General features: G+C 43.5%; 1 long non-coding RNA gene across 1 annotated transcript; it reads left to right on the top strand.

The window, feature by feature from the left end:
* The first annotated feature begins 9,997 nt into the window (after nt 1-9,997).
* Nucleotides 9,998-16,527, top strand: LOC124685407. The gene is made up of 3 exons (XR_006997437.1): nt 9,998-10,011; nt 15,568-15,942; nt 16,026-16,527. It is a non-coding gene; the product is annotated as an uncharacterized LOC124685407 (long non-coding RNA).
* The last annotated feature ends 10,194 nt before the right edge of the window (nt 16,528-26,721 follow it).

The raw sequence follows: 26,721 nt of genomic DNA, 5'->3' as shown, positions 1-26,721 counted from the left end.
CGATCCGTTGGTGGTTTGGGTACGTATTCCACGTTAATTTTTGTAATGTTTCCGGATGTGAGATTTACTAATATTTATTACCACAAATGTTAAACTATGAACTCCATGAAAATAATTGTTCTCTAATGGAATAAATGACATAAATTTGTAAGGTTTCTTAATATTGGTGAGATTTCTTTCTTCTTGGTAGAAGTAGGAGCTCATCAATGGTTATGCTGCATTAGTTGGTGACTTGGTGTTTACATTGAACATTCATAGTCCTCTAGAATAATTTTAGGACATTAGAGCAACCATAGCAATGCCGTAAATTTGGGTATTTAGAACTTATTTACAGCCTACTCCAAATTTTGTTACATAGCTTTACAGGCCTTGCAGCGTGTGCAAAGTCGGACACTCTACAATCGGGTCTCTATTTTTCTGCATTTCTCATTTCTCCAAATACCTTATGGGTGCTTGGGGTCGGTAAGGATGGACGGCTCAAGAGGTGTGTTCGGCGGTGACAGAGCGGAGGCGTCACACCACATGGCGGCGCCGATTTCTCCTTGTTCAAGACGGAGGTGAGCGCCTCCACTTGCGGTAACGGTGGGCAGAGAAGCGACAGATTTGCCGGACGCAGCTCGCCTGACCGTTTGGGCCCTTCCCATTGTCTTATGCACTAAAGTCGACATGAATGTTGTGGCTGCGGCGGGCCGGCGTCGTGATGGCAGCAGCCGCCAGGGGTACCTTCCGAGTGTAGAGAATGGGACCCTATGACCTCTAGGCCATTGTAGAAGCATAGTTTGCTCCACCGAACCTTGTTAACAAAGAATTTGATGCCAAATTATGCTTGCCCGATAATGAAATGTGCACTCCTGCATAAAACTACAGATGTGAGGTACAAAATTACGAACCTATGTATATTGAAGCAGTGTTAAAGGCTTCCTATTTTCTTTGATCTGACATAAGAATATCTACTTGTCCAATGTGGCTCATTTCGCATCTTACATGAAGAGTCCTGGGATGCCCATTCCCCTAAACATGCTATGGCAGAAAAATACTAGTTTAGTTAGGCAAGAAAGGTGAAGAACAACACAAGCCCTATAAAACTGCATGTAGCCCTGGACTCTTAATTAGCTAGTAACATTTAGGTTACTATGAAAATGTTTTGGTACTTATTTTTCTTCGGTTAAGATAACATTATGTTTCAGGGGATGTCATATTCATTGTGTGGTCACCTACTCCTATTTCAAAGGCAAGTGGATGAAATATATTTATGCACATTTCTTCTCACCTATATATTTATAACCACGGTGACATCCCCACCTATATATTTCTTCTCACCTATATATTTATAACCACGGTGAAATATATTTATGCTGGATAGGGTAAGATGAGAGCACAATGCAAACGTCGCATCTTGTTGGAAAGTTATAGCCTAGCAAGCATTTCCTATATTGCACTGAGAGAGAAATGTAAAAAAGTATACAAATGCATGGTTGGGATGAGTGGCACCAGGAAACAGTCTCTTCGGGTGTATTTGAAATCCGTGGCAAGGCCTCTAAGTCATAGAATCCATGATCAAGTTTTTGCATGAGTCCTCTATGCCGCATGTACAAAGGTCTAAGGAGAAAGCTCGCATTTGGATTTCTCGCTTTTGATTATTCTCAACTTAGACATCCATACCGGGACAACATAGACAACAGATAATGGACTCCTCTTTTAATGCTTTAAGCATTCAACAACAATTAATTCTTTTCTCATTAGAGATTTGAGGATGTTTGTCCAAAACCGAAACTTCCACCATGGAACATGGCTTTAGTTAGCGGCCCAATGTTCTTCTCTCACAATATGCATGCTCAAACCATTCAACTCGGTGTAGATCGCCCTTACTTCGGACAAGACGAACATGCATAGCAACTCACATGAAATTCAACAATGAGTTGATGGCGTTCCCCGATAAACATGGTTATCGCACAACAAGCAACTTAATAAGAGATAAAGTGCATAATTACATATTCAATACCACAATAGTTTTTAAGCTATTTGTCCCATGAGCTATATATTGCAAAGGTGAATGATGGAATTTTAAAGGTAGCACTCAAGCAATTTACTTTGGAATGGCTGGAAAATACCATGTAGTATAGGTAGGTATGGTGGACACAAATGGCATAGTGGTTGGCTCAAGTATTTTGGATGCATGAGAAGTATTCCCTCTCGATACAAGGTTTAGGCTAGCAAGGCTTATTTGAAACAAACACAAGGATGAACAGTACAGCAAAACTCACATAAAAGACATATTGTAAACATTATAAGACTCTACACCGTCTTCCTTGTTGTTCAAACTCAATACTAGAAATTATCTAGACCTTAGAGAAACCAAATATGCAAACCAAATTTTAGCATGCTCTATGTATTTCTTCATTAATGGGTGCAAAGCATATGATGCAAGAGCTTAAACATGAGCACAACAATTGCCAAGTATCACATTACCCAAGACATTTATAGTAATTACTACATGTATCATTTTCCAATTCCAACCATATAACAATTTAACGAAGGAGAAACTTCGCCATGAATACTATGAGTAGAAACCAAGGACATATTTGTCCATATGCTACAGCGGAGTGTGTATCTCTCCCATAAAGTGAATGCTAGGATCCATTTTATTCAAACAAAACAAAAACAAAAACAAACCGACGCTCCAAGAAAAAGCACATAAGATGTGGCCGAATAAAAATGTAGTTTCGGGGGAGGAACCTGATAATTTGTTGATGAAGAAGGGGATGCCTTGGGCATCCCCAAGCTTAGACGCTTGAGTCTTCTTGATATATGCAGGGGTGAACCGCCGGGTACATCCCCAAGCTTAGAGCTTTCACTCTCCTTGATCATGTTGCATCATACTCCTCTCTTGATCCTTGAAAACTTCCTCCACACCAAACTCGAAACAACTCATTAGAGGGTTAGTGCACAATATAAATTGACATATTCAGAGGTGACACAATCATTCTTAACACTTCTGGACATTGCATAATGCTACTGGACATTAGTGGATCAAAGAAATTCATCCAACATAGCGAAAGAGGCAATGCGAAATAAAAGGCAGAATCTGTCAAAACAGAACAGTTCGTATTGACGAATTTTAAAATGGCACCAGACTTGCTCAAATGAAAATGCTCAAATTGAATGAAAGTTGCGTACATATCCGAGGATCATGCACGTAAATTGGCATAATTTTCTGAGCTTCCTGCAGGGCGGTGGGCTCAGATTCGTGACAGCAAAGAAATCTGGAACTGCGCAGTAATCCAAATCTAGTACTTACTTTTCTATCAACGGCTTAACTTGGCACAACAAAACTCAAAACTAAGATAAGGAGAGGTTGCTACAGTAGTAAACAACTTCCAAGACACAAAATAAAAACAAAGTACTTGTAGGTAAAAACATGGGTTGTCTCCCATAAGCGCTTTTCTTTAACGCCTTTCAGCTAGGCGCAGAAAGTGTGTATCAAGTATTATCGAAGGGTGGTACTTCTACAGCGAGGTGTGGGCTTTTCTCAACCAGGCATATTATATTAGATACATAAGTTTCAGCATCTCCCTTTTCATTAGTCTTAGGCGTGCTACTCTCATCAAACAAATTTTCAGGAACAAGCCAAGCATAGTTATTTTCTAGTGCATCATTCATAGCTAGGAGCTTACATGGTATTGGTGCTTTGATCTCCCCTCCATCATCAATATTATTAGTGTATCTTATTCTATCCATATCCATCTTTTCAAGGAGACTAGCAAAATTAGTAGGAGAACCAAGCATATTAAATTTAGCAAAGACCTTTCTAGCTTCTCTTGCTAGACCACCAAATTCTCTAAGAAGGGTTTCTAAAACAAAATCTTTCTTTTCCCCTTCTTCCATATCACCAAGTGTGAAAAACATGTGTTGGATTATAGGATTGAGATTAACAAATTTAGTTTCCAACAGGCGAACTAAAGCAGCAGCAATTTCATAAGTGGGAGCAAGGTCTACCAAGTGTCTATCTTCAAATTCTTCAACGGTACTAACATGGGTGAAAAATTCTTCTATATTGTTCCTCCCAACTATAGACCCTTGTCCTACCGGTATGTTCTTTGTGGTAAAATTGAAAGGAAACATGATGAGTAAAGTAAATGCAAGTAAACTAATTTTTTTGTGTTTTCGATATAGCAAACAAGATAGCAAATAAAGTAAAACTAGCAACTAATTTTTTTTGTATTTTGATTTAGTGCAGCGAACAAAGTAGTAAATAAAATAAAGCAAGACAAAAACAAAGTAAAGAGATTGAGAAGTGGAGACTCCCTTGCAGCGTGTCTTGATCTCCACGGCAACGGCGCCGGAAAAAGAGCTTGATGGCGTGTATTTCACACGTTCGTTGGGCAACCCCAAGAGGAAGGTATGATGAGCACGGCGAGCAAGTTTTCCCTCGTAAAGAAACCAAGGTTTATCGAACCAGGAGGAGCCAAGAAGCACGTTGAAGGTTGATGGCGGCGGGATGTAGTGCGGCGCAACACCAGGGATTCCGGCGCCAACGTGGAACCCGCACAACACAACCAAAGTACTTTGCCCCAACGAAACAGTGAGGTTGTCAATCTCACCGGCTTGCTGTAACAAAGGATTAACCGTATTGTGTGGAAGATGATTGTTTGCAGAGAAAACAAGAAAAACAAGTATTGCGAGTAGATTGTATTTCAAGTAAAGAGAATTGGACCGGGGTCCACAGTTCACTAGAGGTGTCTCTCCCATAAGACGAACAGACATGTTGGGTGAACAAATTACAGTTGGGCAATTGACAAATAAAGAGAGCATGACAATGCACATACATATCATGATGAGTATAGTGAGATTTAATTGGGCATTACGACAAAGTACATAGACCGCCATCCAACTGCATCTATGCCTAAAAAGTCCACCTTCAGGTTATCATCCGAACCCCTCCAGTATTAAGTTGCTAAACAACGAGACAATTGCATTAAGTATGGTGCGTAATGTAATCAACAACTACATCCTTGGACATAGCATCAATGTTTTATCCCTAGTGGCAACAACACAACACAACCTTAGAACTTTCGTCACTCGTCCTGGTGTCAATGCGGCATGAACCCACTATCGAGCATAAGTACTCCCTCTTGGAGTTAAAAGCATCTACTTGGCCAGAGCATCTACTAGTAACGGAGAGCATGCAAGATCATAAACAACACATAAGCATAACTTTGATAATCAACATAACAAGTATTCTCTATTCATCGGATCCCAACAAACGCAACATATAGAATTACATATAGATGATCTTGATCATGATAGGCAGCTCACAAGATCCGACAATGATAGCACAATGGGGAGAAGACAACCATCTAGCTACCGCTATGGACCCATAGTCCAGGGGTAGACTACTCACACATCACACCGGAGGCGACCATGGCGGCGTAGAGTCCTCCGGGAGATGAATCCCCTCTCCGGCAGGGTGCCGGAGGCGATCTCCCTGGATCCCCCGAGATGGGATCGGCGGCGACGGCGTCTCGGCAATGTTTTCCGTATCGTGGCTCTCGGTATCGGGGGTTTCGTCACGGAGGCTATTTGTAGGCGGAAGGGCAAGTCGAGAGGCGGCACGGGGGCCCACACCACGGGGCCGCGCGGCCAAGGGGGGGCCGCGCCGCCTAGGGTTTGGCCACCCCGTGGCCCCTCTTCGTCTCTCCTTCGGACTTCGGAAGCTTCGTGAGAAAATAGGCCTCCGGGCTTTTATTTCGTCCAATTCCGAGAATATTTCTTTACTAGGATTTCGAAACCAAAAGCAGCAGAACAAAGAATCGGCACTTCGGCATCTTGTTAATAGGTTAGTTCCAGAAAATGCACGAATATGATATAAAGTGTGCATAAAACATGTAGATAACATCAATAATGTGGCATGGAACACAAGAAATTATCGATACGTTGGAGACGTATCATTGATTCAAAACCTTCTATTAAGAATCAAATTCTTTATGAGTTAACTCTTATGCAAGACTTGTTGATGCTTGTCTTGAAAGTACTATTCATGAAAAGTCTTTGCTATATGATTCAGTTGTTTAGTCATTATCTATTTGTCAACAAACTTTAGACCATTGCTTCGAATCACTTCATTCATCTCATATGCTTTACAATAGTATTGATAAAGATTATGATAGTAGCATGTCACTTCAGAAATTATCCTTGTTATCGTTTACTTACTCGAGGGCGAGTAGGAACTAAGCTTGGGGATGCTTGATACGTCTCAAACGTATCTATAATTTCTTATGCTCCATGCTAGTTTTATGACAATACTCACATGTTTTATATACACTTTACATCATTTTGATGCATTTTCCGAGTACTAACCTATTAACAAGATGCCGAAGCGCCAGCTTCCGTTTTCTGCTGTTTTTGGTTTCAGAAATCCTACACAGGAAATATTCTCGGAATTGGACGAAACAAAAGCCCACGGTCTTATTTTCCACGGAGCCTTCCAGAACACCGTAGAGGAGACGAAGAGGGGCCACGAGGCGGACACCCCACATGGCAGCGCGATGGGTCCCCTGGCCACGCCGGCCTATTGGGTGGGCCCCTCGGGCGCCCCCCGACTCTGCCCCTTCGCCTATTTATTCCTTCCGTCGCGAAAACCCTAGTATCGAGAGCCACGATACGAGAAAAGTTCCAGAGACGCCTCCGCCGTCAACCCTACCTCGGGGGGTTCTGAAGATCGCCTCCGGCACCCTGCCGGAGAGGGGAATCATCACCGGAGGGCTCTACATCACCATGCCCGCCTCCGGACTGATGCGTGAGTAGTTCATCCTTGGACTATGGGTCCATAGCAGTAGCTAGATGGTTGTCTTCTCCTCTTGTGCTATCATGTTTAGATCTTGTGAGCTGCCTATCATGATCAAGTTCATCTATTTGTAATGCTACATGTTGTGTTTATTGGGATCCGATGAATATGGAATACAATGTCAAGTTGATTATCGATCTATCATATATGTGTTGTTTATGATCTTGCATGCTCTCCGTTGCTAGTAGAGGCTCTGACCAAGTTGATACTTGTGACTCCAAGAGGGAGTATTTATGCTCGATAGTGGGTTCATGCCTCCATTGAATCTGGGACATTGACAGAAAGTTCTAAGATTGTGGATGTGCTGTTGCCACTAGGGATAAAACATCAATGCTTTGTCTAAGGATATTTGTGTTGTTTACATTACGCACAGTACTTAATGCAATTGTCTGTTGTTTGCAACTTAATACTGGAAGGGGTGCGTATGCTAACCCGAAGGTGGACTTTTAGGCATAGATGCATCTTGGATAGCGGTCCATGTTCTTTGTCGTAATGCCCTAAGTAAATCTCATAGTAGTCATCATGATATGTATGTGCATTGTTATGCCCTCTCTATTTGTCAATTGCCCAACCGTAATTTGTTCACCCAACATGCTATTTATCTTATTGGAGAGACACCACTAGTGAACTGTGGACCCCGGTCCATTCTTTTACATCTGAAATACAACCTACTGCAATCATTGTTCTCTGTTGTTCTTTGCAAGCAAACATCATTATCCACACCATACGTTTAATCCTTTGTTTACAACAAGTCGGTGAGATTGACAACCTCACTGTTAAGTTGGGGCAAAGTATTTTGATTGTGTTGTGCAGGTTCCACGTTGGCACCGGAATCCCTGGTGTTCCGTGGTTGTTCCGAGGCCGGCCCCTTCCGCTCACTCTTGGTCTGCTGGCTCTCGTCTCCCTCTCTCTCAGGCAAGAACAGCTTCCAGAATCCAGAATCAAGATCGATCTGACCGAGGCCGCCACGGCGGCGCGTCCCCTGAGAAAACTTTTGCCACCTCGCCATACTCTCCTCCTCGCCGGCACTTCCCCATTGCTTCCTTCGGCGTCGCAACCGGCGCCTGCTCCGTCGGCGGTTGCGCATGGATGCACGTCGCCGTACTCCGCCCCACGCCCGCCAAGCGAAGCGCGCGGAACCGAAGGATAGAAGAGGGAGCCGCGGCGGAGCGGGAGAGGCGGCGGACGCTTGAGGTGAGTTGGACTGAACCTGGGGTGAAGTGAATAGTCCCACATCGCTAGTTGGCTGCGATTCGCACCGATATATAAACGTCCTTCTCAGCGAGGATATCAGTCCAAGTAGCATAGGGATAGAGTAGTGTAGGTGTGTATAGGGTTAGGGTTAGGGCGCAGTAGAGGGGGGGAGCTATGCACCGGGGGCGCGGGAATAGGGGGGAGCTATGCCCTAGGAGACGGTGGGGGCGGGGGTAGGGGGCTGGTATGCCCAGCGGGACGGCCGGGGGCGGGGTAGGGGGAGGAGGCTATGCGAGCCTCTACACAGGGGGGCGGCTACAGGGGGGAGCTATGCCTCTCAGAACTATGGCCCTAAAGGGGGGATTTGGGGGGTTCAAATTCATTACCTTTCCAGTATGGTAAATAATTCTTCTACTTGTAATGAAATCCTTTTTTTTTCCTTCTGAGAAATTGCTTTTCCCACTGAACTTAGTTTGAAAAGAAAATCCAGAGAAAAGTGCATTTGTGTGACAATGCTTTGTGGTCAACAATAGTTGTGATTAGTGTTCTTGTGTTGGAGCATGTGGGAAGAAAACTACGGAAGGGTAAAAGGATAAGTAGATGTCCATCTACTAGCTCAGGTCTCATCATGACTATGTTATTTGACCAGATTATTTCATCTTGATGTTATATGGTTTCAACAATAGTAGGATTTTTTGTAAAATTGTGAGCAGCAAATACTCTTCTAGAACTCGGTTTTGCATTTTTGTAGCTCCTGATGAAATTAGTGTTAGAAGAAAATCCATTGACAGGAAAGAACATTAGAGCAGCAAGAAAATGTGAGAAAGGTTCTGGTGAGCTCTCATGACCCAATTTGTTTTGAGACCAGCGGCACCAATGCCGGTTCTGTGTTGATGTTCATATTTTATATGCTGGTTTTGCCCCGTTTCTGACTTTTGGGTTTTTCCCATTTCATCATCGTCCCAGAAAGTGCGGGGATGTAGCCAACTTAATTCGTTCGTTACTTGTTGAGCAGGTTCACGTGTGGAGTAATTTACCGACAGACTCAGTTATGGTGAAGCGGGAGTATTACTAGCTTGGATGAAAGGTTTTTCATGTTATTTATGGAGCAGGGCTCATCCCGGCTCAACGTCTTACCATCATCACCTGTTGCTGCGTCTCAGCCATTGAACCCGTCTGATGACTTCCCTGGTTCCAAGCTTGCTGATGCACCAGAAGAGAATATTAATGGGAAGCATGAACCTGTGGTTGCTAACCCGTCAAAAGAGCCGACCCATTCATCAAAGCCCCTGCTCATCCCACTTATGTCTGTTCTATGAAGAAGCCCCCTTGGTGCAAAGAAGATTGGTGGTAAGGCTGGAGGGCTCGGTGTAAAAAAGCTAACTACAAAGGTAATAGTTTTAGATCAAATGGGCTATTATTGTTTCTAAATTTAGATGGCTTCAAATCTTGTCAGGTGTATGCATGTCTGTAGGTCCAAGGTTCTAAAAATATCATAGTACCATGGGCTAACCTTTGCCATTGTGCCTCAAAGGCTCAGGTAAAATCTGTGTTAGATTGCAGTGCTACAATTTTTTTAAAAGTTGTAACCAGGTCTGCTACAGTACATCTAGTTCTATTAGTATCCATTTTGACAGTGAGTGCAAAATCTTGCAGATAGAGTTTTTCTTTCCAAGTAATACAAATTGATTAAAATAAAATAAAATTGTTCTTCTACTCTGTATGAAATCCTTTTTTTTTCTTCGGAGAATACTACGAACATGCCTTTTTTTTCTTCCCACTGAAATTAATTTGAAAAGAAAAAAAATGCATTGCATAGCACAATGCTTTGTGGCCAGCAATGGATTGTGTGCAATATTGATTACCTATTCTTGTGATGGAGCATGTGGGAAGAAACCACGAAAGGGTCAAAGGATAAGTAGATGTGATATTATGTCATTCCTTCTTCTTAGCGATGTTATCTACTAGCTCAGGTCTCTTGCAATATAATTTTCTTCTGTAAACTTCATGATTATGTTACTTGACCAGATTATTTCATATTCTTGTATGTTTTGGCTTCAACAATAGTAGGTATTTTTTGTAAAATATGAGCAGGAACCATAATAGTCAGTACTACTCAGTTTTTAATAGTTTTAGATCAAATGGGCTATTATTGTTTCTAAATTTAGATGGCTTCAAATCTCTTCAGTTGTATGTTTGTCTGTAGGTCAAAGGTTCTAAAAATATCATAGTACCATGGGCTAACCTTTGCCATTTTTAACATTTTCAATGACAGACAAATGAAAGCTTGTATGACCATAAACCTGAAGAGATTAGTGTTCTAAAAATTTAGATGGTTTTGCATTTTAGTAGACGGTCTTAATGAAATTAGTGTTATAAGAAAATCCATAGAAAACGAAGAACATTGGACCAGAAAGAAAAGGTGTTAAAGTTTCTTATGAGCACTACAAGTTCTCAGGAATCAATTTGTTCCGGGACCAGGAGCGCCATGTCGGTTTTGTGTGGATGTTTGTATTATGCCGATTTTGCATGTCTGTGAGCACTACATAGTACACAAGCATGAAATACTTCTAGTATACCAGAAAGAGAACACTTAAATTAAAATAATTTGGTTCTTCTCATATGAAATCCATCGTTTTTTTCCTCATATTTGGTTAGAGCACAAGATACAGTGCGTTATATGTAATGTTGATAAACTGTTCTTGTGTTGGGTTTGTTGGAGTATGTGATAAGAAAACTAAGAAAGGATAAGAAAATATATTATCTTTTTTCTTCTAGCTGATGTAGACCTCTTTTTTTTTTAAAAAATTCTAGCTGATGCAGACCTTGTTTCTAACAAGAAACTTCATGGCTATGTGCCTTATTCCTTCATATCATATTTAGGCTTAAAGTTAGTAGGTACAGTAGTACTCTTTTCTGTCCCACGAAACATGTCGAAGATTTGTCTAAATTCGGATGCATCTAGACACTAAATAGTACCTAGATACATCTGAATTTTAACAAATCTCGAACATGTTCCATGGGACAGAGGGAGTAAAATATATGTGTAGGAACCTAAACCTTCACATTTTCAGCACATGTTTTGTTCATCGCTGAAGATCTCGCATGTGACCTATAACCCTGATCCGTTGGTGGTTTGGGTACGTATTCCACGTTAATTTTTGTAATGTTTCCAGATGTGAGATTTACTAATATTTATTACCACAAATGTTAAACTATGAACTCCATGAAAATAATTGTTCTCTAATGGAATAAATGACATAAATTTGTAAGGTTTCTTAATATTGGTGAGATTTCTTTCTTCTTGGTAGAAGTAGGAGCTCATCAATGGTTATGCTGCATTAGTTGGTGACTTGGTGTTTACATTGAACATTCATAGTCCTCTAGAATAATTTTAGGACATTAGAGCAACCATAGCAATGCCGTAAATTTGGGTATTTAGAACTTATTTACAGCCTACTCCAAATTTTGTTACATAGCTTTACAGGCCTTGCAGCGTGTGCAAAGTCAGACACTCTACAATCGGGTCTCTATTTTTCTGCATTTCTCATTTCTCCAAATACCTTATGGGTGCTGGGGTCGGTAAGGATGGACGGCTCAAGAGGTGTGTTCGGCGGTGACAGAGCGGAGGCGTCACACCACATGGCGGCGCCGATTTCTCCTTGTTCAAGACGGAGGTGAGCGCCTCCACTTGCGGTAACAGTGGGCAGAGAAGCGACAGATTTGCCAGACGCAGCTCGCCTGACCGTTTGGGCCCTTCCCATCGTCTTATGCACTAAAGTCGACATGAATGTTGTGGCTGCGGCGGGCCGGCGTCGTGATGGCAGCAGCCGCCAGGGGTACCTTCCAGTGTAGAGAATGGGACCCTATGACCTCTAGGCCATTGTAGAAGCATAGTTTGCTCCACCGAACCTTGTTAACAAAGAATTTGATGCCAAATTATGCTTGCCCGATAATGAAATGTGCACTCCTGCATAAAACTACAGATGTGAGGTACAAAATTACGAACCTATGTATATTGAAGCAGTGTTAAAGGCTTCCTATTTTCTTTGATCTGACATAAGAATATCTACTTGTCCAATGTGGCTCATTTCGCATCTTACATGAAGAGTCCTGGGATGCCCATTCCCCTAAACATGCTATGGCAGAAAAATACTAGTTTAGTTAGGCAAGAAAGGTGAAGAACAACACAAGCCCTATAAAACTGCATGTAGCCCTGGACTCTTAATTAGCTAGTAACATTTAGGTTACTATGAAAATGTTTTGGTACTTATTTTTCTTCGGTTAAGATAACATTATGTTTCAGGGGATGTCATATTCATTGTGTGGTCACCTACTCCTATTTCAAAGGCAAGTGGATGAAATATATTTATGCACATTTCTTCTCACCTATATATTTATAACCACGGTGACATCCCCACCTATATATTTCTTCTCACCTATATATTTATAACCACGGTGAAATATATTTATGCTGGATAGGGTAAGATGAGAGCACAATGCAAACGTCGCATCTTGTTGGAAAGTTATAGCCTAGCAAGCATTTCCTATATTGCACTGAGAGAGAAATGTAAAAAAGTATACAAATGCATGGTTGGGATGAGTGGCACCAGGAAACAGTCTCTTCGGGTGTATTTGAAATCCGTGGCAAGGCCTCTAAGTCATAGAATCCATGATCAAGTTTTTGCATGAGTCCATGGGGCTATTGGCATTTTGTCCGGTACACTCTTGTCATATCATCATTGAAGACTGTCTACTTTTCACATAGTTGCGGGCGGTGGGTGCCATGAAGAACAACCAGCTTGGAAAGTAGTCGTGGCTCATATATATGTGCATCCTTCCCTATCTCACACTCCAGTGTATACAAGTGTACTGTTCGGCTCTTAACTAGTTAACAACATCAATGTTAATTTGATTAAACCCTCATTCGGAACAGACGGTGATGACCATCTTCAACACGTCAGCCATTTCGTGATGTTGTCAAACACCTTGTGCCACTAGTACAAAACAACTGCGTTGACACAGATTAAACCCTCATCCGCAACAGAGATAGTCTTTGTAGCGGGAATTCTATTATTTGAAGGACTCATGGGCAACGAGGGATGAACTGTTTGCTTGGAGGCCCCTGAATGCAAACTGATTTTTCCAATGCGCAAAGCACATCGGTAGCAGGCTCCTATAAAGTTATGTATGCGCTCGTTGATTCCCGTTTGCATTACCGATCGCATGCCACACACGAAGATTTATGACATGCACTATGCAATAACGAAAATATACATATTTCTGTCATTTCACAACCAATGCATCACATATATTCAGTTCACAAAAATATTGCAATAATACACGTAAGAGCAAGTATACTGATTCGCCATCTATGTTAGTAGTAAAAAACTCCATGTTGTGCCGACTCATATATTTCGCAAGCTTTCCTTTAACCTAGTCTAGCTGTTTTGATATAACCTGATCCATGGTTTTGTGTATTTTCGTTTTCTCAAATTTTCTGTGAGACTAGTTTGTAGTTCATTACTGTGCAGACTTTGAATTGTTAGTTCCACATCCACACTTGTTAAACTTGAACTGCATGAAAATGGTTCTTCCCCAGTATAATAATGACATAACATTTGTGAGGTTTTTCCTTCGGTAGTATGAGATCATCAATGATTATGCTGCATTACTTTGCATTGGCTATTTGGCTTCTAACATGCATAGTCCTCTAGAATCTTTGAAGATTTCAGACAAGCTTGTCATCACTCATCTAAGTACATTAGCATAACACCCTGACTTAAATGAAATGAAATTGTCCAGTAGGATCGGTGCATTTGAAGACAACTATTTATAAGTGTAGGTCTTTGTATGACTAAAATTTACTCCATCAAGCTTTGTTAGCAAACTTTTGAAGCTAAAGTATGCTTGTCTAAACGAATATGCATGACCTATATAAAACTACAGAAGTGAGATACGAAATTATCGATGGTGTTTGGAAGCTACTTGTGAAATATTAAAGTACAAGTCATTTCGTGGTTCCATATATAAAAAAAAACCTGGTGACTTTGGTCTTCACCCTGGCTATGGACAAGGTAATCATTTCTATGCAAACTGGTTGCATTCACACTCTAATCATGTCCGATAAGCTTGAGTTCAGTTTTTTTCAACTTCTCTCATATATATTCTAATTTTAAATAACAAGGTGTTAAAAGAACAAATGTTTGATCCGAGCTGGGATATACAGCCCAAGGAGCCAGTCCAGACGAGCAAGCATTTCCAAGTAAAAGCATCTCCAGCCACATTTTGACCTCCCCTAGCCGTGAGCTCCAGAAGCCTTTTTGATCCGGCGCGGTCCAAGTACGGTGTCTGGCACTCCGAGCCTATCCCCACCATATGAAGGGACGATGCAGGACACCGGACAGAACAAAAATTCGTGTCGCGTGTGGTGGGCCAACATCGTTAGAGACGTAGAGATGCACGTGGGGTTTAAACCTGTCACATACCTCTAGTCAAGCGGCGTAATGGCCCGAGACTTTCACGGCGAGCCTTGTACTTTCCCCGGGCGGCGCAGCGAAGGGGGTCGCGTCCCGCATGGCCGCGTGGCCATTGACGCCAGAATTAATTGTGACCGCCCCGCCGCTTTAGTTGTCGCTGCTGTATAAAAGGAGAACACACGTCTTCCCGGCGACTTCAAACCATTCGCTCCACTCCTCTTCACACTCAAACCATGTCGACCAGCCGCCGCAGCATTCTCGCAGCCAACAGATTCGACCGAGGCAGCTTCACCGCCGCCCAGGCATGGGTGTTGTACGGCACGCGCTAGAATATGGGCAACGTTTCCCTGTTTCACTCCGGCTTGAGGGCTAGCTCGCATGATCAGGATTCAAAACACGCCATGAACCATTCTTAATTACCAGTCAAACCGTGGCTGCTGGAATTTAGTGGTTGCCTCAGAGCCATGACTTCCGTGTTCGGCACTAAATATTGTCACGCCTTTAGATTACATACAGGTATTCATTCGAAAACAAAAAGATTAATACAGGTACAATTTTTTTTCACCCGTCCGTGGAAAAGAAGTTCAGAAATCAGAACTAAACGACAATTCTCATGGGCTTCATGGGGGGGAGGGTATGCCCGGCGGGACGGCCGGGGGCGGGGTAGGGGGAGGAGGCTATGCGAGCCTCGACACAGGGGGGAGCTATGCCTCTCAGAACTATGGCCCTAAAGGGGGGTTTGGGGGGTTCAAATTCATTACTTACTTTCCAGTAATATTGTAAATATGTAAAATAATTCTTCTACTTGTTATGAAATCCTTTTTTTTCCCTCTGAGAAATTGCTTTTCCCACGTTTGAAAAGAAAATCCAGGGAAAAGTGCATTTGTGTGTTCAACAATGACAATGCTTTGTGGTCAACAATAGTTGTGAGAAAATATGTAAAATAAGTCTTCTACTAGCTCAGGTCTCATCATGACTATGTTATTTGACCAGATTATTTCATATTCTCTTGATGTAGCCAGCTTAATTCGTTTGTTACTTGTTGAGCAGGTTCACGTGTGGAGTAATTTGCCGACAGACTCAGTTATGGTGAAGCGGGAGTATTACTAGCTTGGATGAAAGGTTTTTCATGTTATTTATGGAGCAGGGCTCATCCCGGCTCAACGTCTTACCATCATCACCTGTTGCTGCGTCTCAGCCATTGAACCCGTCTGATGACTTCCCTGGTTCCAAGCTTGCTGATGCACCAGAAGAGAATATTAATGGGAAGCATGAACCTGTGGTTGCTAACCCGTCAAAAGAGCCGACCCATTCATCAAAGCCCCTGCTCATCCCACTTATGTCTGTTCTATGAAGAAGCCCCTTGGTGCAAAGAAGATTGGTGGTAAGGCTGGAGGGCTCGGTGTAAAAAAGCTAACTACAAAGGTAATAGTTTTAGATCAAATGGGCTATTATTGTTTCTAAATTTAGATGGCTTCAAATCTTGTCAGGTGTATGCATGTCTGTAGGTCCAAGGTTCTAAAAATATCATAGTACCATGGGCTAACCTTTGCCATGGTGCCTCAAAGGCTCAGGTAAAATCTGTGTTAGATTGCAGTGCTACAATTTTTTTTAAAGTTGTAACCAGGTCTGCTACAGTACATCTAGTTCTATTAGTATCCATTTTGACAGTGAGTGCAAAATCTTGCAGATAGAGTTTTTCTTTCCAAGTAATACAAATTGATTAAAATAAAATAAAATTGTTCTTCTACTCTGTATGAAATCCTTTTTTTTTTCTTCGGAGAATACTACGAACATGCCTTTTTTTTCTTCCCACTGAAATTAATTTTAAAAGAAAAAAATGCATTGCATAGCACAATGCTTTGTGGCCAGCAATGGATTGTGTGCAATATTGATTACCTATTCTTGTGATGGAGCATGTGGGAAGAAACCACGAAAGGGTCAAAGGATAAGTAGATGTGATATTATGTCATTCCTTCTTCTTAGCGATGTTATCTACTAGCTCAGGTCTCTTGCAATATAATTTTTTTGAATTGTACATCCACAAATATTAAATTTTGAACTCCATGAAAATAATTGATCTTTGATGGAATAAATGACATAAATTTGTAAGGTTTCTTAATATTGGTGAGATTCCTTTCTTCTTGGTAGAAGTAGGAGCTCCTCAATGGTTATGCTGCATTAGTTGGTGACTTGGTGTTGACATTGAAACTTCATAGTCCTCTAGAATAATTTTAGGACATTAGAGCAACCATAGCAATGCCGTAACTTTGGGTAGTTAGAACTTATTTACAGCCTACTCTAAATTTTGTTACACAGTTTTACAGGCCTTGCACTTCTGCAGAGCGTGTGCAAAGTCAGACGCTCCACAATCGGGTCTCTATTTTTTCTGCATTTCTTATTTCGTCGAACGCCTTATGGGTGCTAGGGTCGGTAAGGATGGACGGCTCAAGAGGTGTGTTCGGCAGTGACAGAGCGGTGGCGTCACACCGCTCAAGACGGAGGTGAGCGCTTCCACTCGGGGTAGCAGTGGGTAGAGAAGCGACAGATTTGCCAGACGCAGTTCGCCTGACCGTTTGGGCCCTTCACATCGTCTTCTGCACTAAAGCCGGCATGATGGCTGTGGCTGTGGTGGACCGGCGGCATCGTGATGGCAGCAGACGCCAGGGGTACCTTCCAGTGTAGAGAATGGGGCCCTATGACCTCTAGGCCATTGTAGAAGCATAGTTTGCTCCACCAAACCTTGTTAACAAACAATTTGATGCCAAATTATGCTTGCCGGATAATGAAATGTGCATTACCTGCATAAAACTGCAGATGCGAGGTACAAAATTATCAACCTATGCATATTACTGCAGTGCTAAATGCTCCCTATTTTCTTAGATCTGGCATAAGAATATCTATTTGTCCAGTGTGGCTCATATCGTATCTTACATGAAGAGTCCTGGGATGCCCATGCCCCTAAACATGCTATGACAGAAGAATACTAGTTTCGTTAGGCAAGAAAGGTGAAGAACAACACAAGCCCTATAAACTGCGTGTGGCCCTGGACTCTTAATTAGCTAGTAACATTTAGGTTACTATGAAGATATTTTGGTACATATTTTTCTTCAGTTAATATAACATTATGTTCCAGGGGATTTCATATTCATTGTGTGCTCACCTACTCCTATTTCAAAGGCAAGAGGATGAAATATATTTATGCACATTTCTTCTCACCTATATATATAACCACGGTGACATCCCTTGGCTGGATAGGGTAAGATGAGAGCACAATGCAAACTCCACATCTAGTTGGAAAGTTATAGCCTAGCAAGCATTTCCTATATTGCACGGTAAGAGGAACATAAAAGGTATGCAAAATGTTGGGATGAGTGGCACCAGGAAACAGTCTCTTTGGGTGTATTTCAAATCCGTGGCAACTCCTCGAAGTCATAGAATCCATGATCAACTTTTTGCATGAGTCTATTGGGCTCTTGGCATTTTGTCCGGTACACTCTTGTCATATCATCATTGAAGACTGTCTACTTTTAACATAGTTGCGTCCGGTGGGTGCCATGAAGAACAACCTTGAAGCGGTCGTGGCTCAGATATGAGACCAGCTACAGTGCCTTGTTTGCATGTGCATAGCAGAGAGATTATGTGCTAGCTAGCTAGCCTAGCCATGTCCCTGATCTCTCTGACATCATAGACTACTATTTGTACATGAAGACAAAGAAGTAAACACGTGTACTGTATGGATCCTTCCCTAGCTATCTCACACTCCACTGTATACAAGTGTACTGCTCGGCTCTTAACTAGTTAACAACATCAATGCTGTTTTGATTAAACCCTCATTGCAACAGACGACGATGACCATCTTCAACACGGCATTCATTTCGTGTTGTTGTCAAACACCTTGTGCCACTAGTACAAAACAACTGCGTTGACACAGATTAAACCCTCGTCCGCAACAGAGATAGTCTTTATAGCCGGAATTCTATTATTTGAAGGACTCATTGGTAACAAGGGATGAAATGTTTGCTTGCTTCCTTCGTCTGTGGATCTGTCTTTCTTGGAAGAACCTTTCACCCCTAAAGAAATAGATGATGTAGTAAAAGAGTTTCCCAAAAATAAATCTCCTGGTCCTGATGGTTTTAATGCTGAATTTTTAAGGAAGTGTTGGCCTGTGATAAAAAATGTTTTTTATGATCTCTTTCCATCCATCAGGGTCATCTTTGTTTGCAAAGCATTAATAATTGTTTTATCACCCTTGTGCCTAAAAAGCAAGATGCTATCACCACCAATGACTATAGGCAAATTTCTCTCCTTAATTGTACTCTTAAGCTGTTGACCAAGCTTCTGGCAAATAGATTGCAGAGAGTGATCATGCAACTTATTCATGATAATCAATATGGCTTTATTAAATCTAGAACAATTTAGGACTGCCTCTCTTGGGCTTATGAGTATTTGCATCAACGCCACAAGTCAAAGAAAGAATTGGTTATTCTTAAATTGGATTTTGAGAAAGCCTTTGATAAGGTGGAGCATAGTTTTATCCTAAAGGTTCTTCAGCATAAGAGTTTTGGAGATAAGTGGTGTCAGTGGATACAATTGATTCTATCTTCAGCCACCTCTGCAGTTTTACTTAATGGAGTTCCTGGTTCAATTTTTCATTGCAAGAGAGGAGCTGGACAAGGGGATCCCCTTTCCCCTCTTCTATTTGTGTTGGCAGCACACTTTTTCCAAACCATTATCGACAAGGCAATGAGGGATGGGTCTTTAACTAGGCCACTGCCATTAACCTCTTCATTGGATTTTCCTGTTATCCAGTATGCTGATGACACTCTTCTTATTCTACCTGCTGATGAGGATCAACTGTTGTTCCTGAAGGATCTGCTGATTAAGTTTGGTAATGCAACTGGGCTAAGGGTAAATTATGATAAGTCCAATTTGATTCCAATCAATATTCCTGATGAGAGGTTACAAGTACTGTTGCAGGCTCTCCAGTGTCAAAAAGGCTCTCTGCCTTTCACATATATTGGGCTCCCTTTAAGTACAACTAAGCCTGGAAAAGAGTTCTTCATGCCTCTTCTTTAGAGTGCTCACAGAAGACTTCCTGCCTGCTCAATGTACCTCAGCTATGGGGACTAGCTCAGACTGGTTAATTCTGTTTTGTCTTCTCTGCCAACTTTCTATATGAGTACTCTCGGACTGTATCAATGGGTGATCAAGGAATTTGACAAATACAGGAAGCATTGTCTTTGGAGAAAGAAAGATTTGGAGGAAAATATTCAGCCTCTTGCCGCATGGGAGCTTGCATGTAAGCCTAAGGATTAGGGAGGTCTAGGGGTGGTGAATCTAACCACTCAAAACAATTGTCTGCTTATGAAGCATCTGCATAAATTTTACAATAAAGCCAATTTTCCTTGGGTGAATCTATTATGGAAGGTCTACTACTCAAATTCTCTGCCACCTTCTAGATCAAGGGATATTTCATTTTGGTGGAGAGATTGCTTAAAGAGTTTAACGGATTTTAAAATTTTGGCTAAGTGCTCCATTGGTGCAGGTTCTTCTGTGTTACTATGGACATATATTTGGGCCACTGTTCCACTAAACCTACAGCTTCCACACCTGTATTCCTTTACAGTTGATGAAAATGCATCCATTCTTCAAGTAAGATCTTTGGAGCAACTCTCAAATCATTTCCATCTACCCTTCTCAAATGAAGCTTTTGCTCAGTTTCAGACTCTCCAAGATAATATATTCAATCTTCCTGTGAGATCTGATTCTGATTCTTGAGAGGTTTTTGGAAGTGCCACCAATTTCAAGGTTTCAAAAGCATATAAACACTTTGTTGGTCAGCATATGGTTTGCCCTACTATCAAAAAGCTCTAGAAAACTTGCTGTCATTCTAAGCACAAAGTTTTTTTCTGGTTTTTATTAAAGATTAGCTAAACACAAGGCAACTTTTGCAGAGGAAGAATTACTTCTTGCAAGATTACACATGTGCTATGTGTGGCTCTTTGCATGTGGAATCAAGGAATCACCTTTTCTTCACATGCCCTTTTGCTCTCATGTGCTGGCAATATATCTGTCCAGGATGGACTATTCCTACTGATTCAGGGTAGTTCTCCTTTACTATGGAGTCCATTGATTCACTCACTGCTGCTATTGGGAAACCTTTCTCCCTAGATATTGTTATACTCGGCTGCTGGTCCATTTGGAGATCTCGGAATGATCTTTTGTTCAAAGGTATAGATCCTAATTTATTCCGATGTAGGAGGTTTTTCAAGGAGGAGTTGGCTCTCCTGGTTTTCAAGGCAAAAAGGAGGTCTTATGCAGGCCTTACAGAATGGGTGCATCATTTTATCTAAGGATGGGAGAGGCGGAGCTCTTTGTTGTAAGCTAGATTAGTCCGTTTTCCTTTTTGTTTTGAGGTGATTTTCTCTAGCACTTCTTCTGTTGTACTTTGGGACTTTTTGGACTCTTTTTGCCTTATATAAAAAAAATATAGTGGGGAAACCCATGGTTCAACTTTAAAAAGACCGTTTGCTTGGAGGCCCCTGAATGCAAACTGATTTGTACATATATTTGTTGCCAATGCGCAAAGCACATCGGTAGCAGGCTCCTCTAAAGTTATGTCTGCGCTCGTTGATTCCTGTTTGCATTACCGATCGCATGCCACACAAGAAGATTTATGGCATGCACTATGCAATAACAAAAATATACACATTTTAGTCATTTCACAACCAATGCATCACATATATTCAGTTCACAAATATTGCAATAATACACGTAAGAGAAATGTAGTGATTCTCCATCTATGTTTAGTAGTTAAAAAAAATTATGTTGTGCCGACTCATATTTCGCAAGCTTTCCTTTAACCTAGTCTAGCTGTTTGACACAAGCAACAAAACTTGTGGGTGCATACCAAGTTGGAGAACTTGTGAGATCACATCCCCAGGAGCTATTGCTTTGTCGAAGAATGTATGTAGACGATGCAAATAGCAAAATAAAGAAAATTCAATAAAAGGGAAACAAATTTGTACTTGAAATTGTTCTCCTCATAACTATTAAGCTCATCTTTTGTTTATCCCTCCAGATTGCACATGTGACCTATAACCTGATCCATGGTTTTGTGTATTTTCGTTTTCTCAAATTTTCTGTGAGAGACTAGTTTGTAGTTTCCACACATGTTAAACTTGAACTACATGAAAATGGTTCTTCTCTAGTAGAATAAGGACATGGCATTTGCGAGCTTTTTTTTCGTCGGTAGTATGAGATCATCAATGATTATGCTGCATTACTTTGCATTGGCTATTTGGCTTCTAACATGCATAGTCCTCTAGAATCTTTGAAGATTTCAGACAAGCTCCGTCGCTGCAGCAGGATCCACGGTCGCCAGGGGCGGCATGAACGTCGACAGTGCCGGCGGAGAGATGAACGTGGAGGGTGCCGGCGGAGACATGAACATGGAGGGTCCCGGGGGAGACGCCAACGCAGCTCACACCGCCATCACCTCTTGGCCGATGCGCTCGCGGTACATCTCGTGCCACGCCCGCGCCAACGGGTCCATCTTCTCCATGTTGGCCATCAAGATCTTGGATTCTTGAGACATCTTGGCCAACGATAGTTGTGTCGCTTCGTTGGTGGCCTTCATGGTAGTGGCGTGGGCTTCCATCTTCGCCGCCTCCACCTTCTCCCTCTCCAACTCGATCTTCATGTCTTGCTTGTCGAGGATTGCCTTCCACACGACGGCGGCCCTATCCGCAGCTTCCTTGTTCTCCGAATGAGGTGATCATCTTCTCGAGGGAGGCGTCCATGGCTGCCAATACCAGTGCCGCATTCCTCTCGGCCTTGGCCTTCTTGTTGCCAATGGGACGCCCGGTGGAGGCGACGGCTGGATCGACCTGCCCATCTTCCCGTCTTTCATTCGAGTGTGGAGGAGGTCGTCCCATTTCTTGCAACCTTGTAGCTTGTTGTAGCAATGCATGAAGGGGAAGTCTTTGTCCTCGTGTTGGTGCTTGTACATGTCGAGGGCTTGGAGCATCTAACAATACAGAATGCAAAACAAGATATGGAACAAGTTGGATCATATACATGATGCAAAACAAGATATGGAACAAGATGGATCATCAAATAGATACACTATAATGCATTATGAACAAGATGGCCGTAGATCATAGCCAATCCACCATCGTCTTGCCGCCCTCCTTCCGGGCCTTAATCTTCTCATAGTGTAGCCATGGAACTTGCTACACGCCGGCTTGATCGTGTTCCAACGGTGGGAGATGGCGCCCTCGTTCCGGTTCATGTTGATGGTGGAATAGTCACCATAGCTCTTCTTCTCGTTGAAGGAATCGAGGATGCGCTTGTTGTACTTGCCTCCGGTTTGGTTGGCGCCGGTGAAGGGGCAAAAGCTCACTTGCTTCCACGCCTCGATGAGATATTCATCCTCCAAAGACCTCCACCTCGGACCACGAGTGCCGCCGGAACGCCTGCGCGTTGTCGTCGTGGTCACGCCGGTGTCAGCGTCGATTAGCTCCTCTTGGACCTCCTCCTCACCTTTGTCCTCCTCGGCCTCTTATTCATACTCGTCGACGGAGGGTTCGTAGGCATGGCCGCGTAGGAAGCCGTTGAGGATCTCCTCCCCGGCGGCAATCTACGCAACAAGTTACCTACTTTTAGTCGCCCCCGGTGTCTAAGATGCACATAACAAATAAAAAAGTAAGGAAACACACCTCATCCTCGCCCATGGACACGTTGAACGTGCTGCCGAACACCTGGTGGGTGCTCCTGCCATCATCGGGGAAGAGGTGGCGGGGAAGGACGGTGCCGTCTGTCACATGGCCCTCGGTGCAGCGCAGGTTAGGCGACGAGATCAGGTCGGGGAAGCGAAAGGCGCCGCTGCCCCTCGCCGATGAATCTGGCGAGAACGGCGTGTTGTGATCGACGGTCATGTCGATGTCCCCATACCCGGGGGAGTAGCGGGCATGGGCGTCCATCTGCGATAGCCGCATCTGCGAGATTGACGGCCTATCCGCGTTGTACCCCGCGTAGTAACCCGGCGATGACCGTGAGCTCGAGATGTTGCTGAGGCCGCCGCCCAAGCTGAGGCACGCTTCCGCAGTGGCCACCGCTTTCGCTGCATCAATAGCGGCGATGCGGCGCCTTGTGCGATCGTCCGTTATGAAGGAGCGGTGTTCCATCTCTTTGTCCCACTCCTCCCTGCGACATGGTCGCCGGCTTCTCCTTCGGCGCGACGGTGCGCGGCTTCGGCGGCGCCTTCGTCGGCGGCTTCGTTGCCTTCGCCGGAGCCTTTCTCTTCGGTGGTATGGCGCGTCGGCGAGGGTTTTTCGGGTTGGAGGCTGGATGGGAGATGGAGCGGCAGGCGGGAGAAATGAGCGGCGGAGGGGACGAGGTTTTAAGGGAGAAGATGTATATTTTGGGAATGTGTGGCTAACATGCGGCTCTCACGCCCTAAATTTTCAGCAACGCGAGGCGTCGGGGCGCCCGATTCGCACCCTTGGCTAAGGGGCCGGCACGGGGTTGCCGGTGCTTCTATTGGGCTCTGAAAAGTGCCAGCGTTATTTGGGGAGCGCTGGTGTGAGCCCATTTTCGCTCCCGGCCCCCAAATCGCTATTGGGGGTGCCGGTGGAGATGCTCTAAGAGCATCTTTAGCCCGCACCCCTAAAAGAAATATGGAGCATGCCAGACGTTTGACCTCCCGTAGCCACGCGGCCCAAAAGCTTTTTTGGTACGGCACGGTTCAATACTGTGTCCGGTGCCCCGAGCCCATCCCCGCTACAACAGGGGACAGTGCGGGACGCCGGATAGAACGAAAACCCGCGTCACGCATGATGGGGCAGCATCGCCAGCGATGCAGAGGCATGCACGCGGGGTTTTAACCCATCACCTAGCTCTGGTCAAGCGACGTAATGGCCCCGCAACTTTCCCAGCGAGCCACATCCTTTCTCCAGGCAGCGCAAGGAAGGGTCGCGTCCCGCATGGCCGTGTGGCCATCCGCGCTGAAATTAATTGCGACCAACCTCTTCCCGCCGCTTCGGCTGTCGTCGTTGTATAAAAGGAGAACATGCCTTCCCAGGGACTCCAAACCATTCACCCCGCTCTCCCCACAGTCAAACCATGTCGACCAGTCGCCGCAGTATCCTTGCCGCCAATGGATTCAACCACGGCAGCCTCACCATCGCCTCGCCGAGGCATGGCCGTTGTAGGGCACGCGCTAGAATATGGGCAAAGTTTTCTTGTTTCCCTCCGGTTTGAGGGCTCACACCATCAGCATTCAAATGCACATGCCATGAACCATTCTTAATTACCATTCAAACCGTGGCGGGAGGAGTTTAGTGGTTGCCTCAGACGCCATGACTTCCGTGTTCGCCACTAAATATCGTCACGCCTTAGATTGCATACAGGTAAGTGCAAATCTTTTTTCAACCCGTCCGTTTGAAAAAAAGTTCGGAAATCAGAACTAATCGACCATTCTCATGGGCTTCATGCTATTTGGGTCCAAGCACAGCCCAGTGTGGTTGTTCTTTCGTGCAGAGCCGAGGCCCCGTTCGCTCACTCTTCGTCTTCTCGCAGTCGTCGCCCTCGGGTGCTGCTGTATGCCGAGCTGGTCAGCGCGGAAGCGGTCGCCGCACACCCCCCGCGCCCGGATTACTAAACTGGGCCGCAGCCCGCAGCCCAACATCAGGTAAGCAGGTTTTTTCTTTTTCGTCTTTTTTTTCTGTTGTTTGTTTTCTTTTTTAAAAGAATTTTTTTTAAAATCTGAACATTTGTAAAATTTTAAAAAATTCAAATTAAAAATAAATCACTTTTTAAAAAATCTGAACATTTTAAGATTTCAACATTTTTTAATTTCAACAAAAATGTATTTTTTTTCTATGAACAATTTCCGAATTTGAACATTTCTAAATTTAAACAAAATTTATATTTGAACAATTTTCGAATCTGAACGATTTTCATATTAGAACAATTTTCAAATTTGAACAAAATTCAAATTTGAACAAATTTCGAATATGAACAATTTTCATATTTGAACAAATTTTGAATTTAAACAGTTTTCATATTTGAACAGTTTTCGAATTTTAGTAATTCTCAAATTTGAAGTTTTTCGAATTTAAACATTTTTCGAATATAGACTTTTCTAATTTGAACAAAAGAAAGAATAAACAGAAAGAAAAGGAAAATTAAACAGAAAACGGAAAAAAAAAAAAGAAAAAAAAAAGAGAAAACGAAAGCGAAAAAGTTAAATGGGCCAGGCCCAATACCCGACCAGGGGTGTGCGGCAACCCGCATCGGCACCGACCTGGTCGGTGTATAGGACTGGTCGTCGCCCTCTCAGCCAAGAACAGGAAATCCGCTCAAAGAGAAAAACCAAGAACAGGAAAATACAGCTTCGAGATCGATCAGACCGTCGACGGCGGTGCGTGCGAAAACTCATGACGCCTCGCCATACTCTCCTCCTCCCCGTCGCTTCCTGCGGCGACATCGTCCGGCGCGCCGGCCACGATGCAGCCGGTGCTGCTCCGTCGCGACGACGCCCTCGCCGGTTGCGCGTTGTGGCACGTTGCTTGCGCAGCGCGCGGCACCGAAGGATAGAAGCGGGAGCCGCGGCGGAGACGCGGAGCGGGAGAGGCGGCGGAGCCGCTTCAGGTGAGTTGGATATATCGCGCATGTGAAATGAATAGTCCCACATCGCCAGTTTGCTGCGATTCGCACCGCTATATAAACGTCCTTCTCAGCAAGGCCATCACCAAGTAGCATAGGAATAGACTAGAGAGTAGTGTACGCTGTCTATTGTAGGTGTGTATAGGGTTAGGGTTAGGTTAGGGCGCGGGTAGAGGAGGGGGGGAGCTATGCACCGGGGGCAGGGGTAGGGGGAGGAGGCTATGCGAGCCTCGACACAGGGGGCGGGGTACAGGGGGGAGCTATGCCTCTCAGAACTATGGCCCTAAAGGGGGGTTTGAGGGGTTCCAATTCATTACTTCTTTCCAGTAATATAGATCATTCTTCTCCTCGGTATGAAATCCCTTTTTTTCTTCCGATAGGCATGGAAATTAGTTCTTGTGTTGGAACATGTGCGAAGAAAACTACGAAGCGTGGATGAGATATTATGCCATTCTTGTTCCTGTTAATGATCAACATTAGTATTTTTTTTTGTAAAAATATGGCCATGAATCAAAATAGTCATTCTACTAC

Source organism: Lolium rigidum, chromosome 1 (assembly GCF_022539505.1).
Source record: "Lolium rigidum isolate FL_2022 chromosome 1, APGP_CSIRO_Lrig_0.1, whole genome shotgun sequence".
Classification (NCBI taxonomy): Eukaryota; Viridiplantae; Streptophyta; class Magnoliopsida; order Poales; family Poaceae; genus Lolium; species Lolium rigidum.
This window is presented reverse-complemented; position numbering and strand designations above follow the sequence as displayed.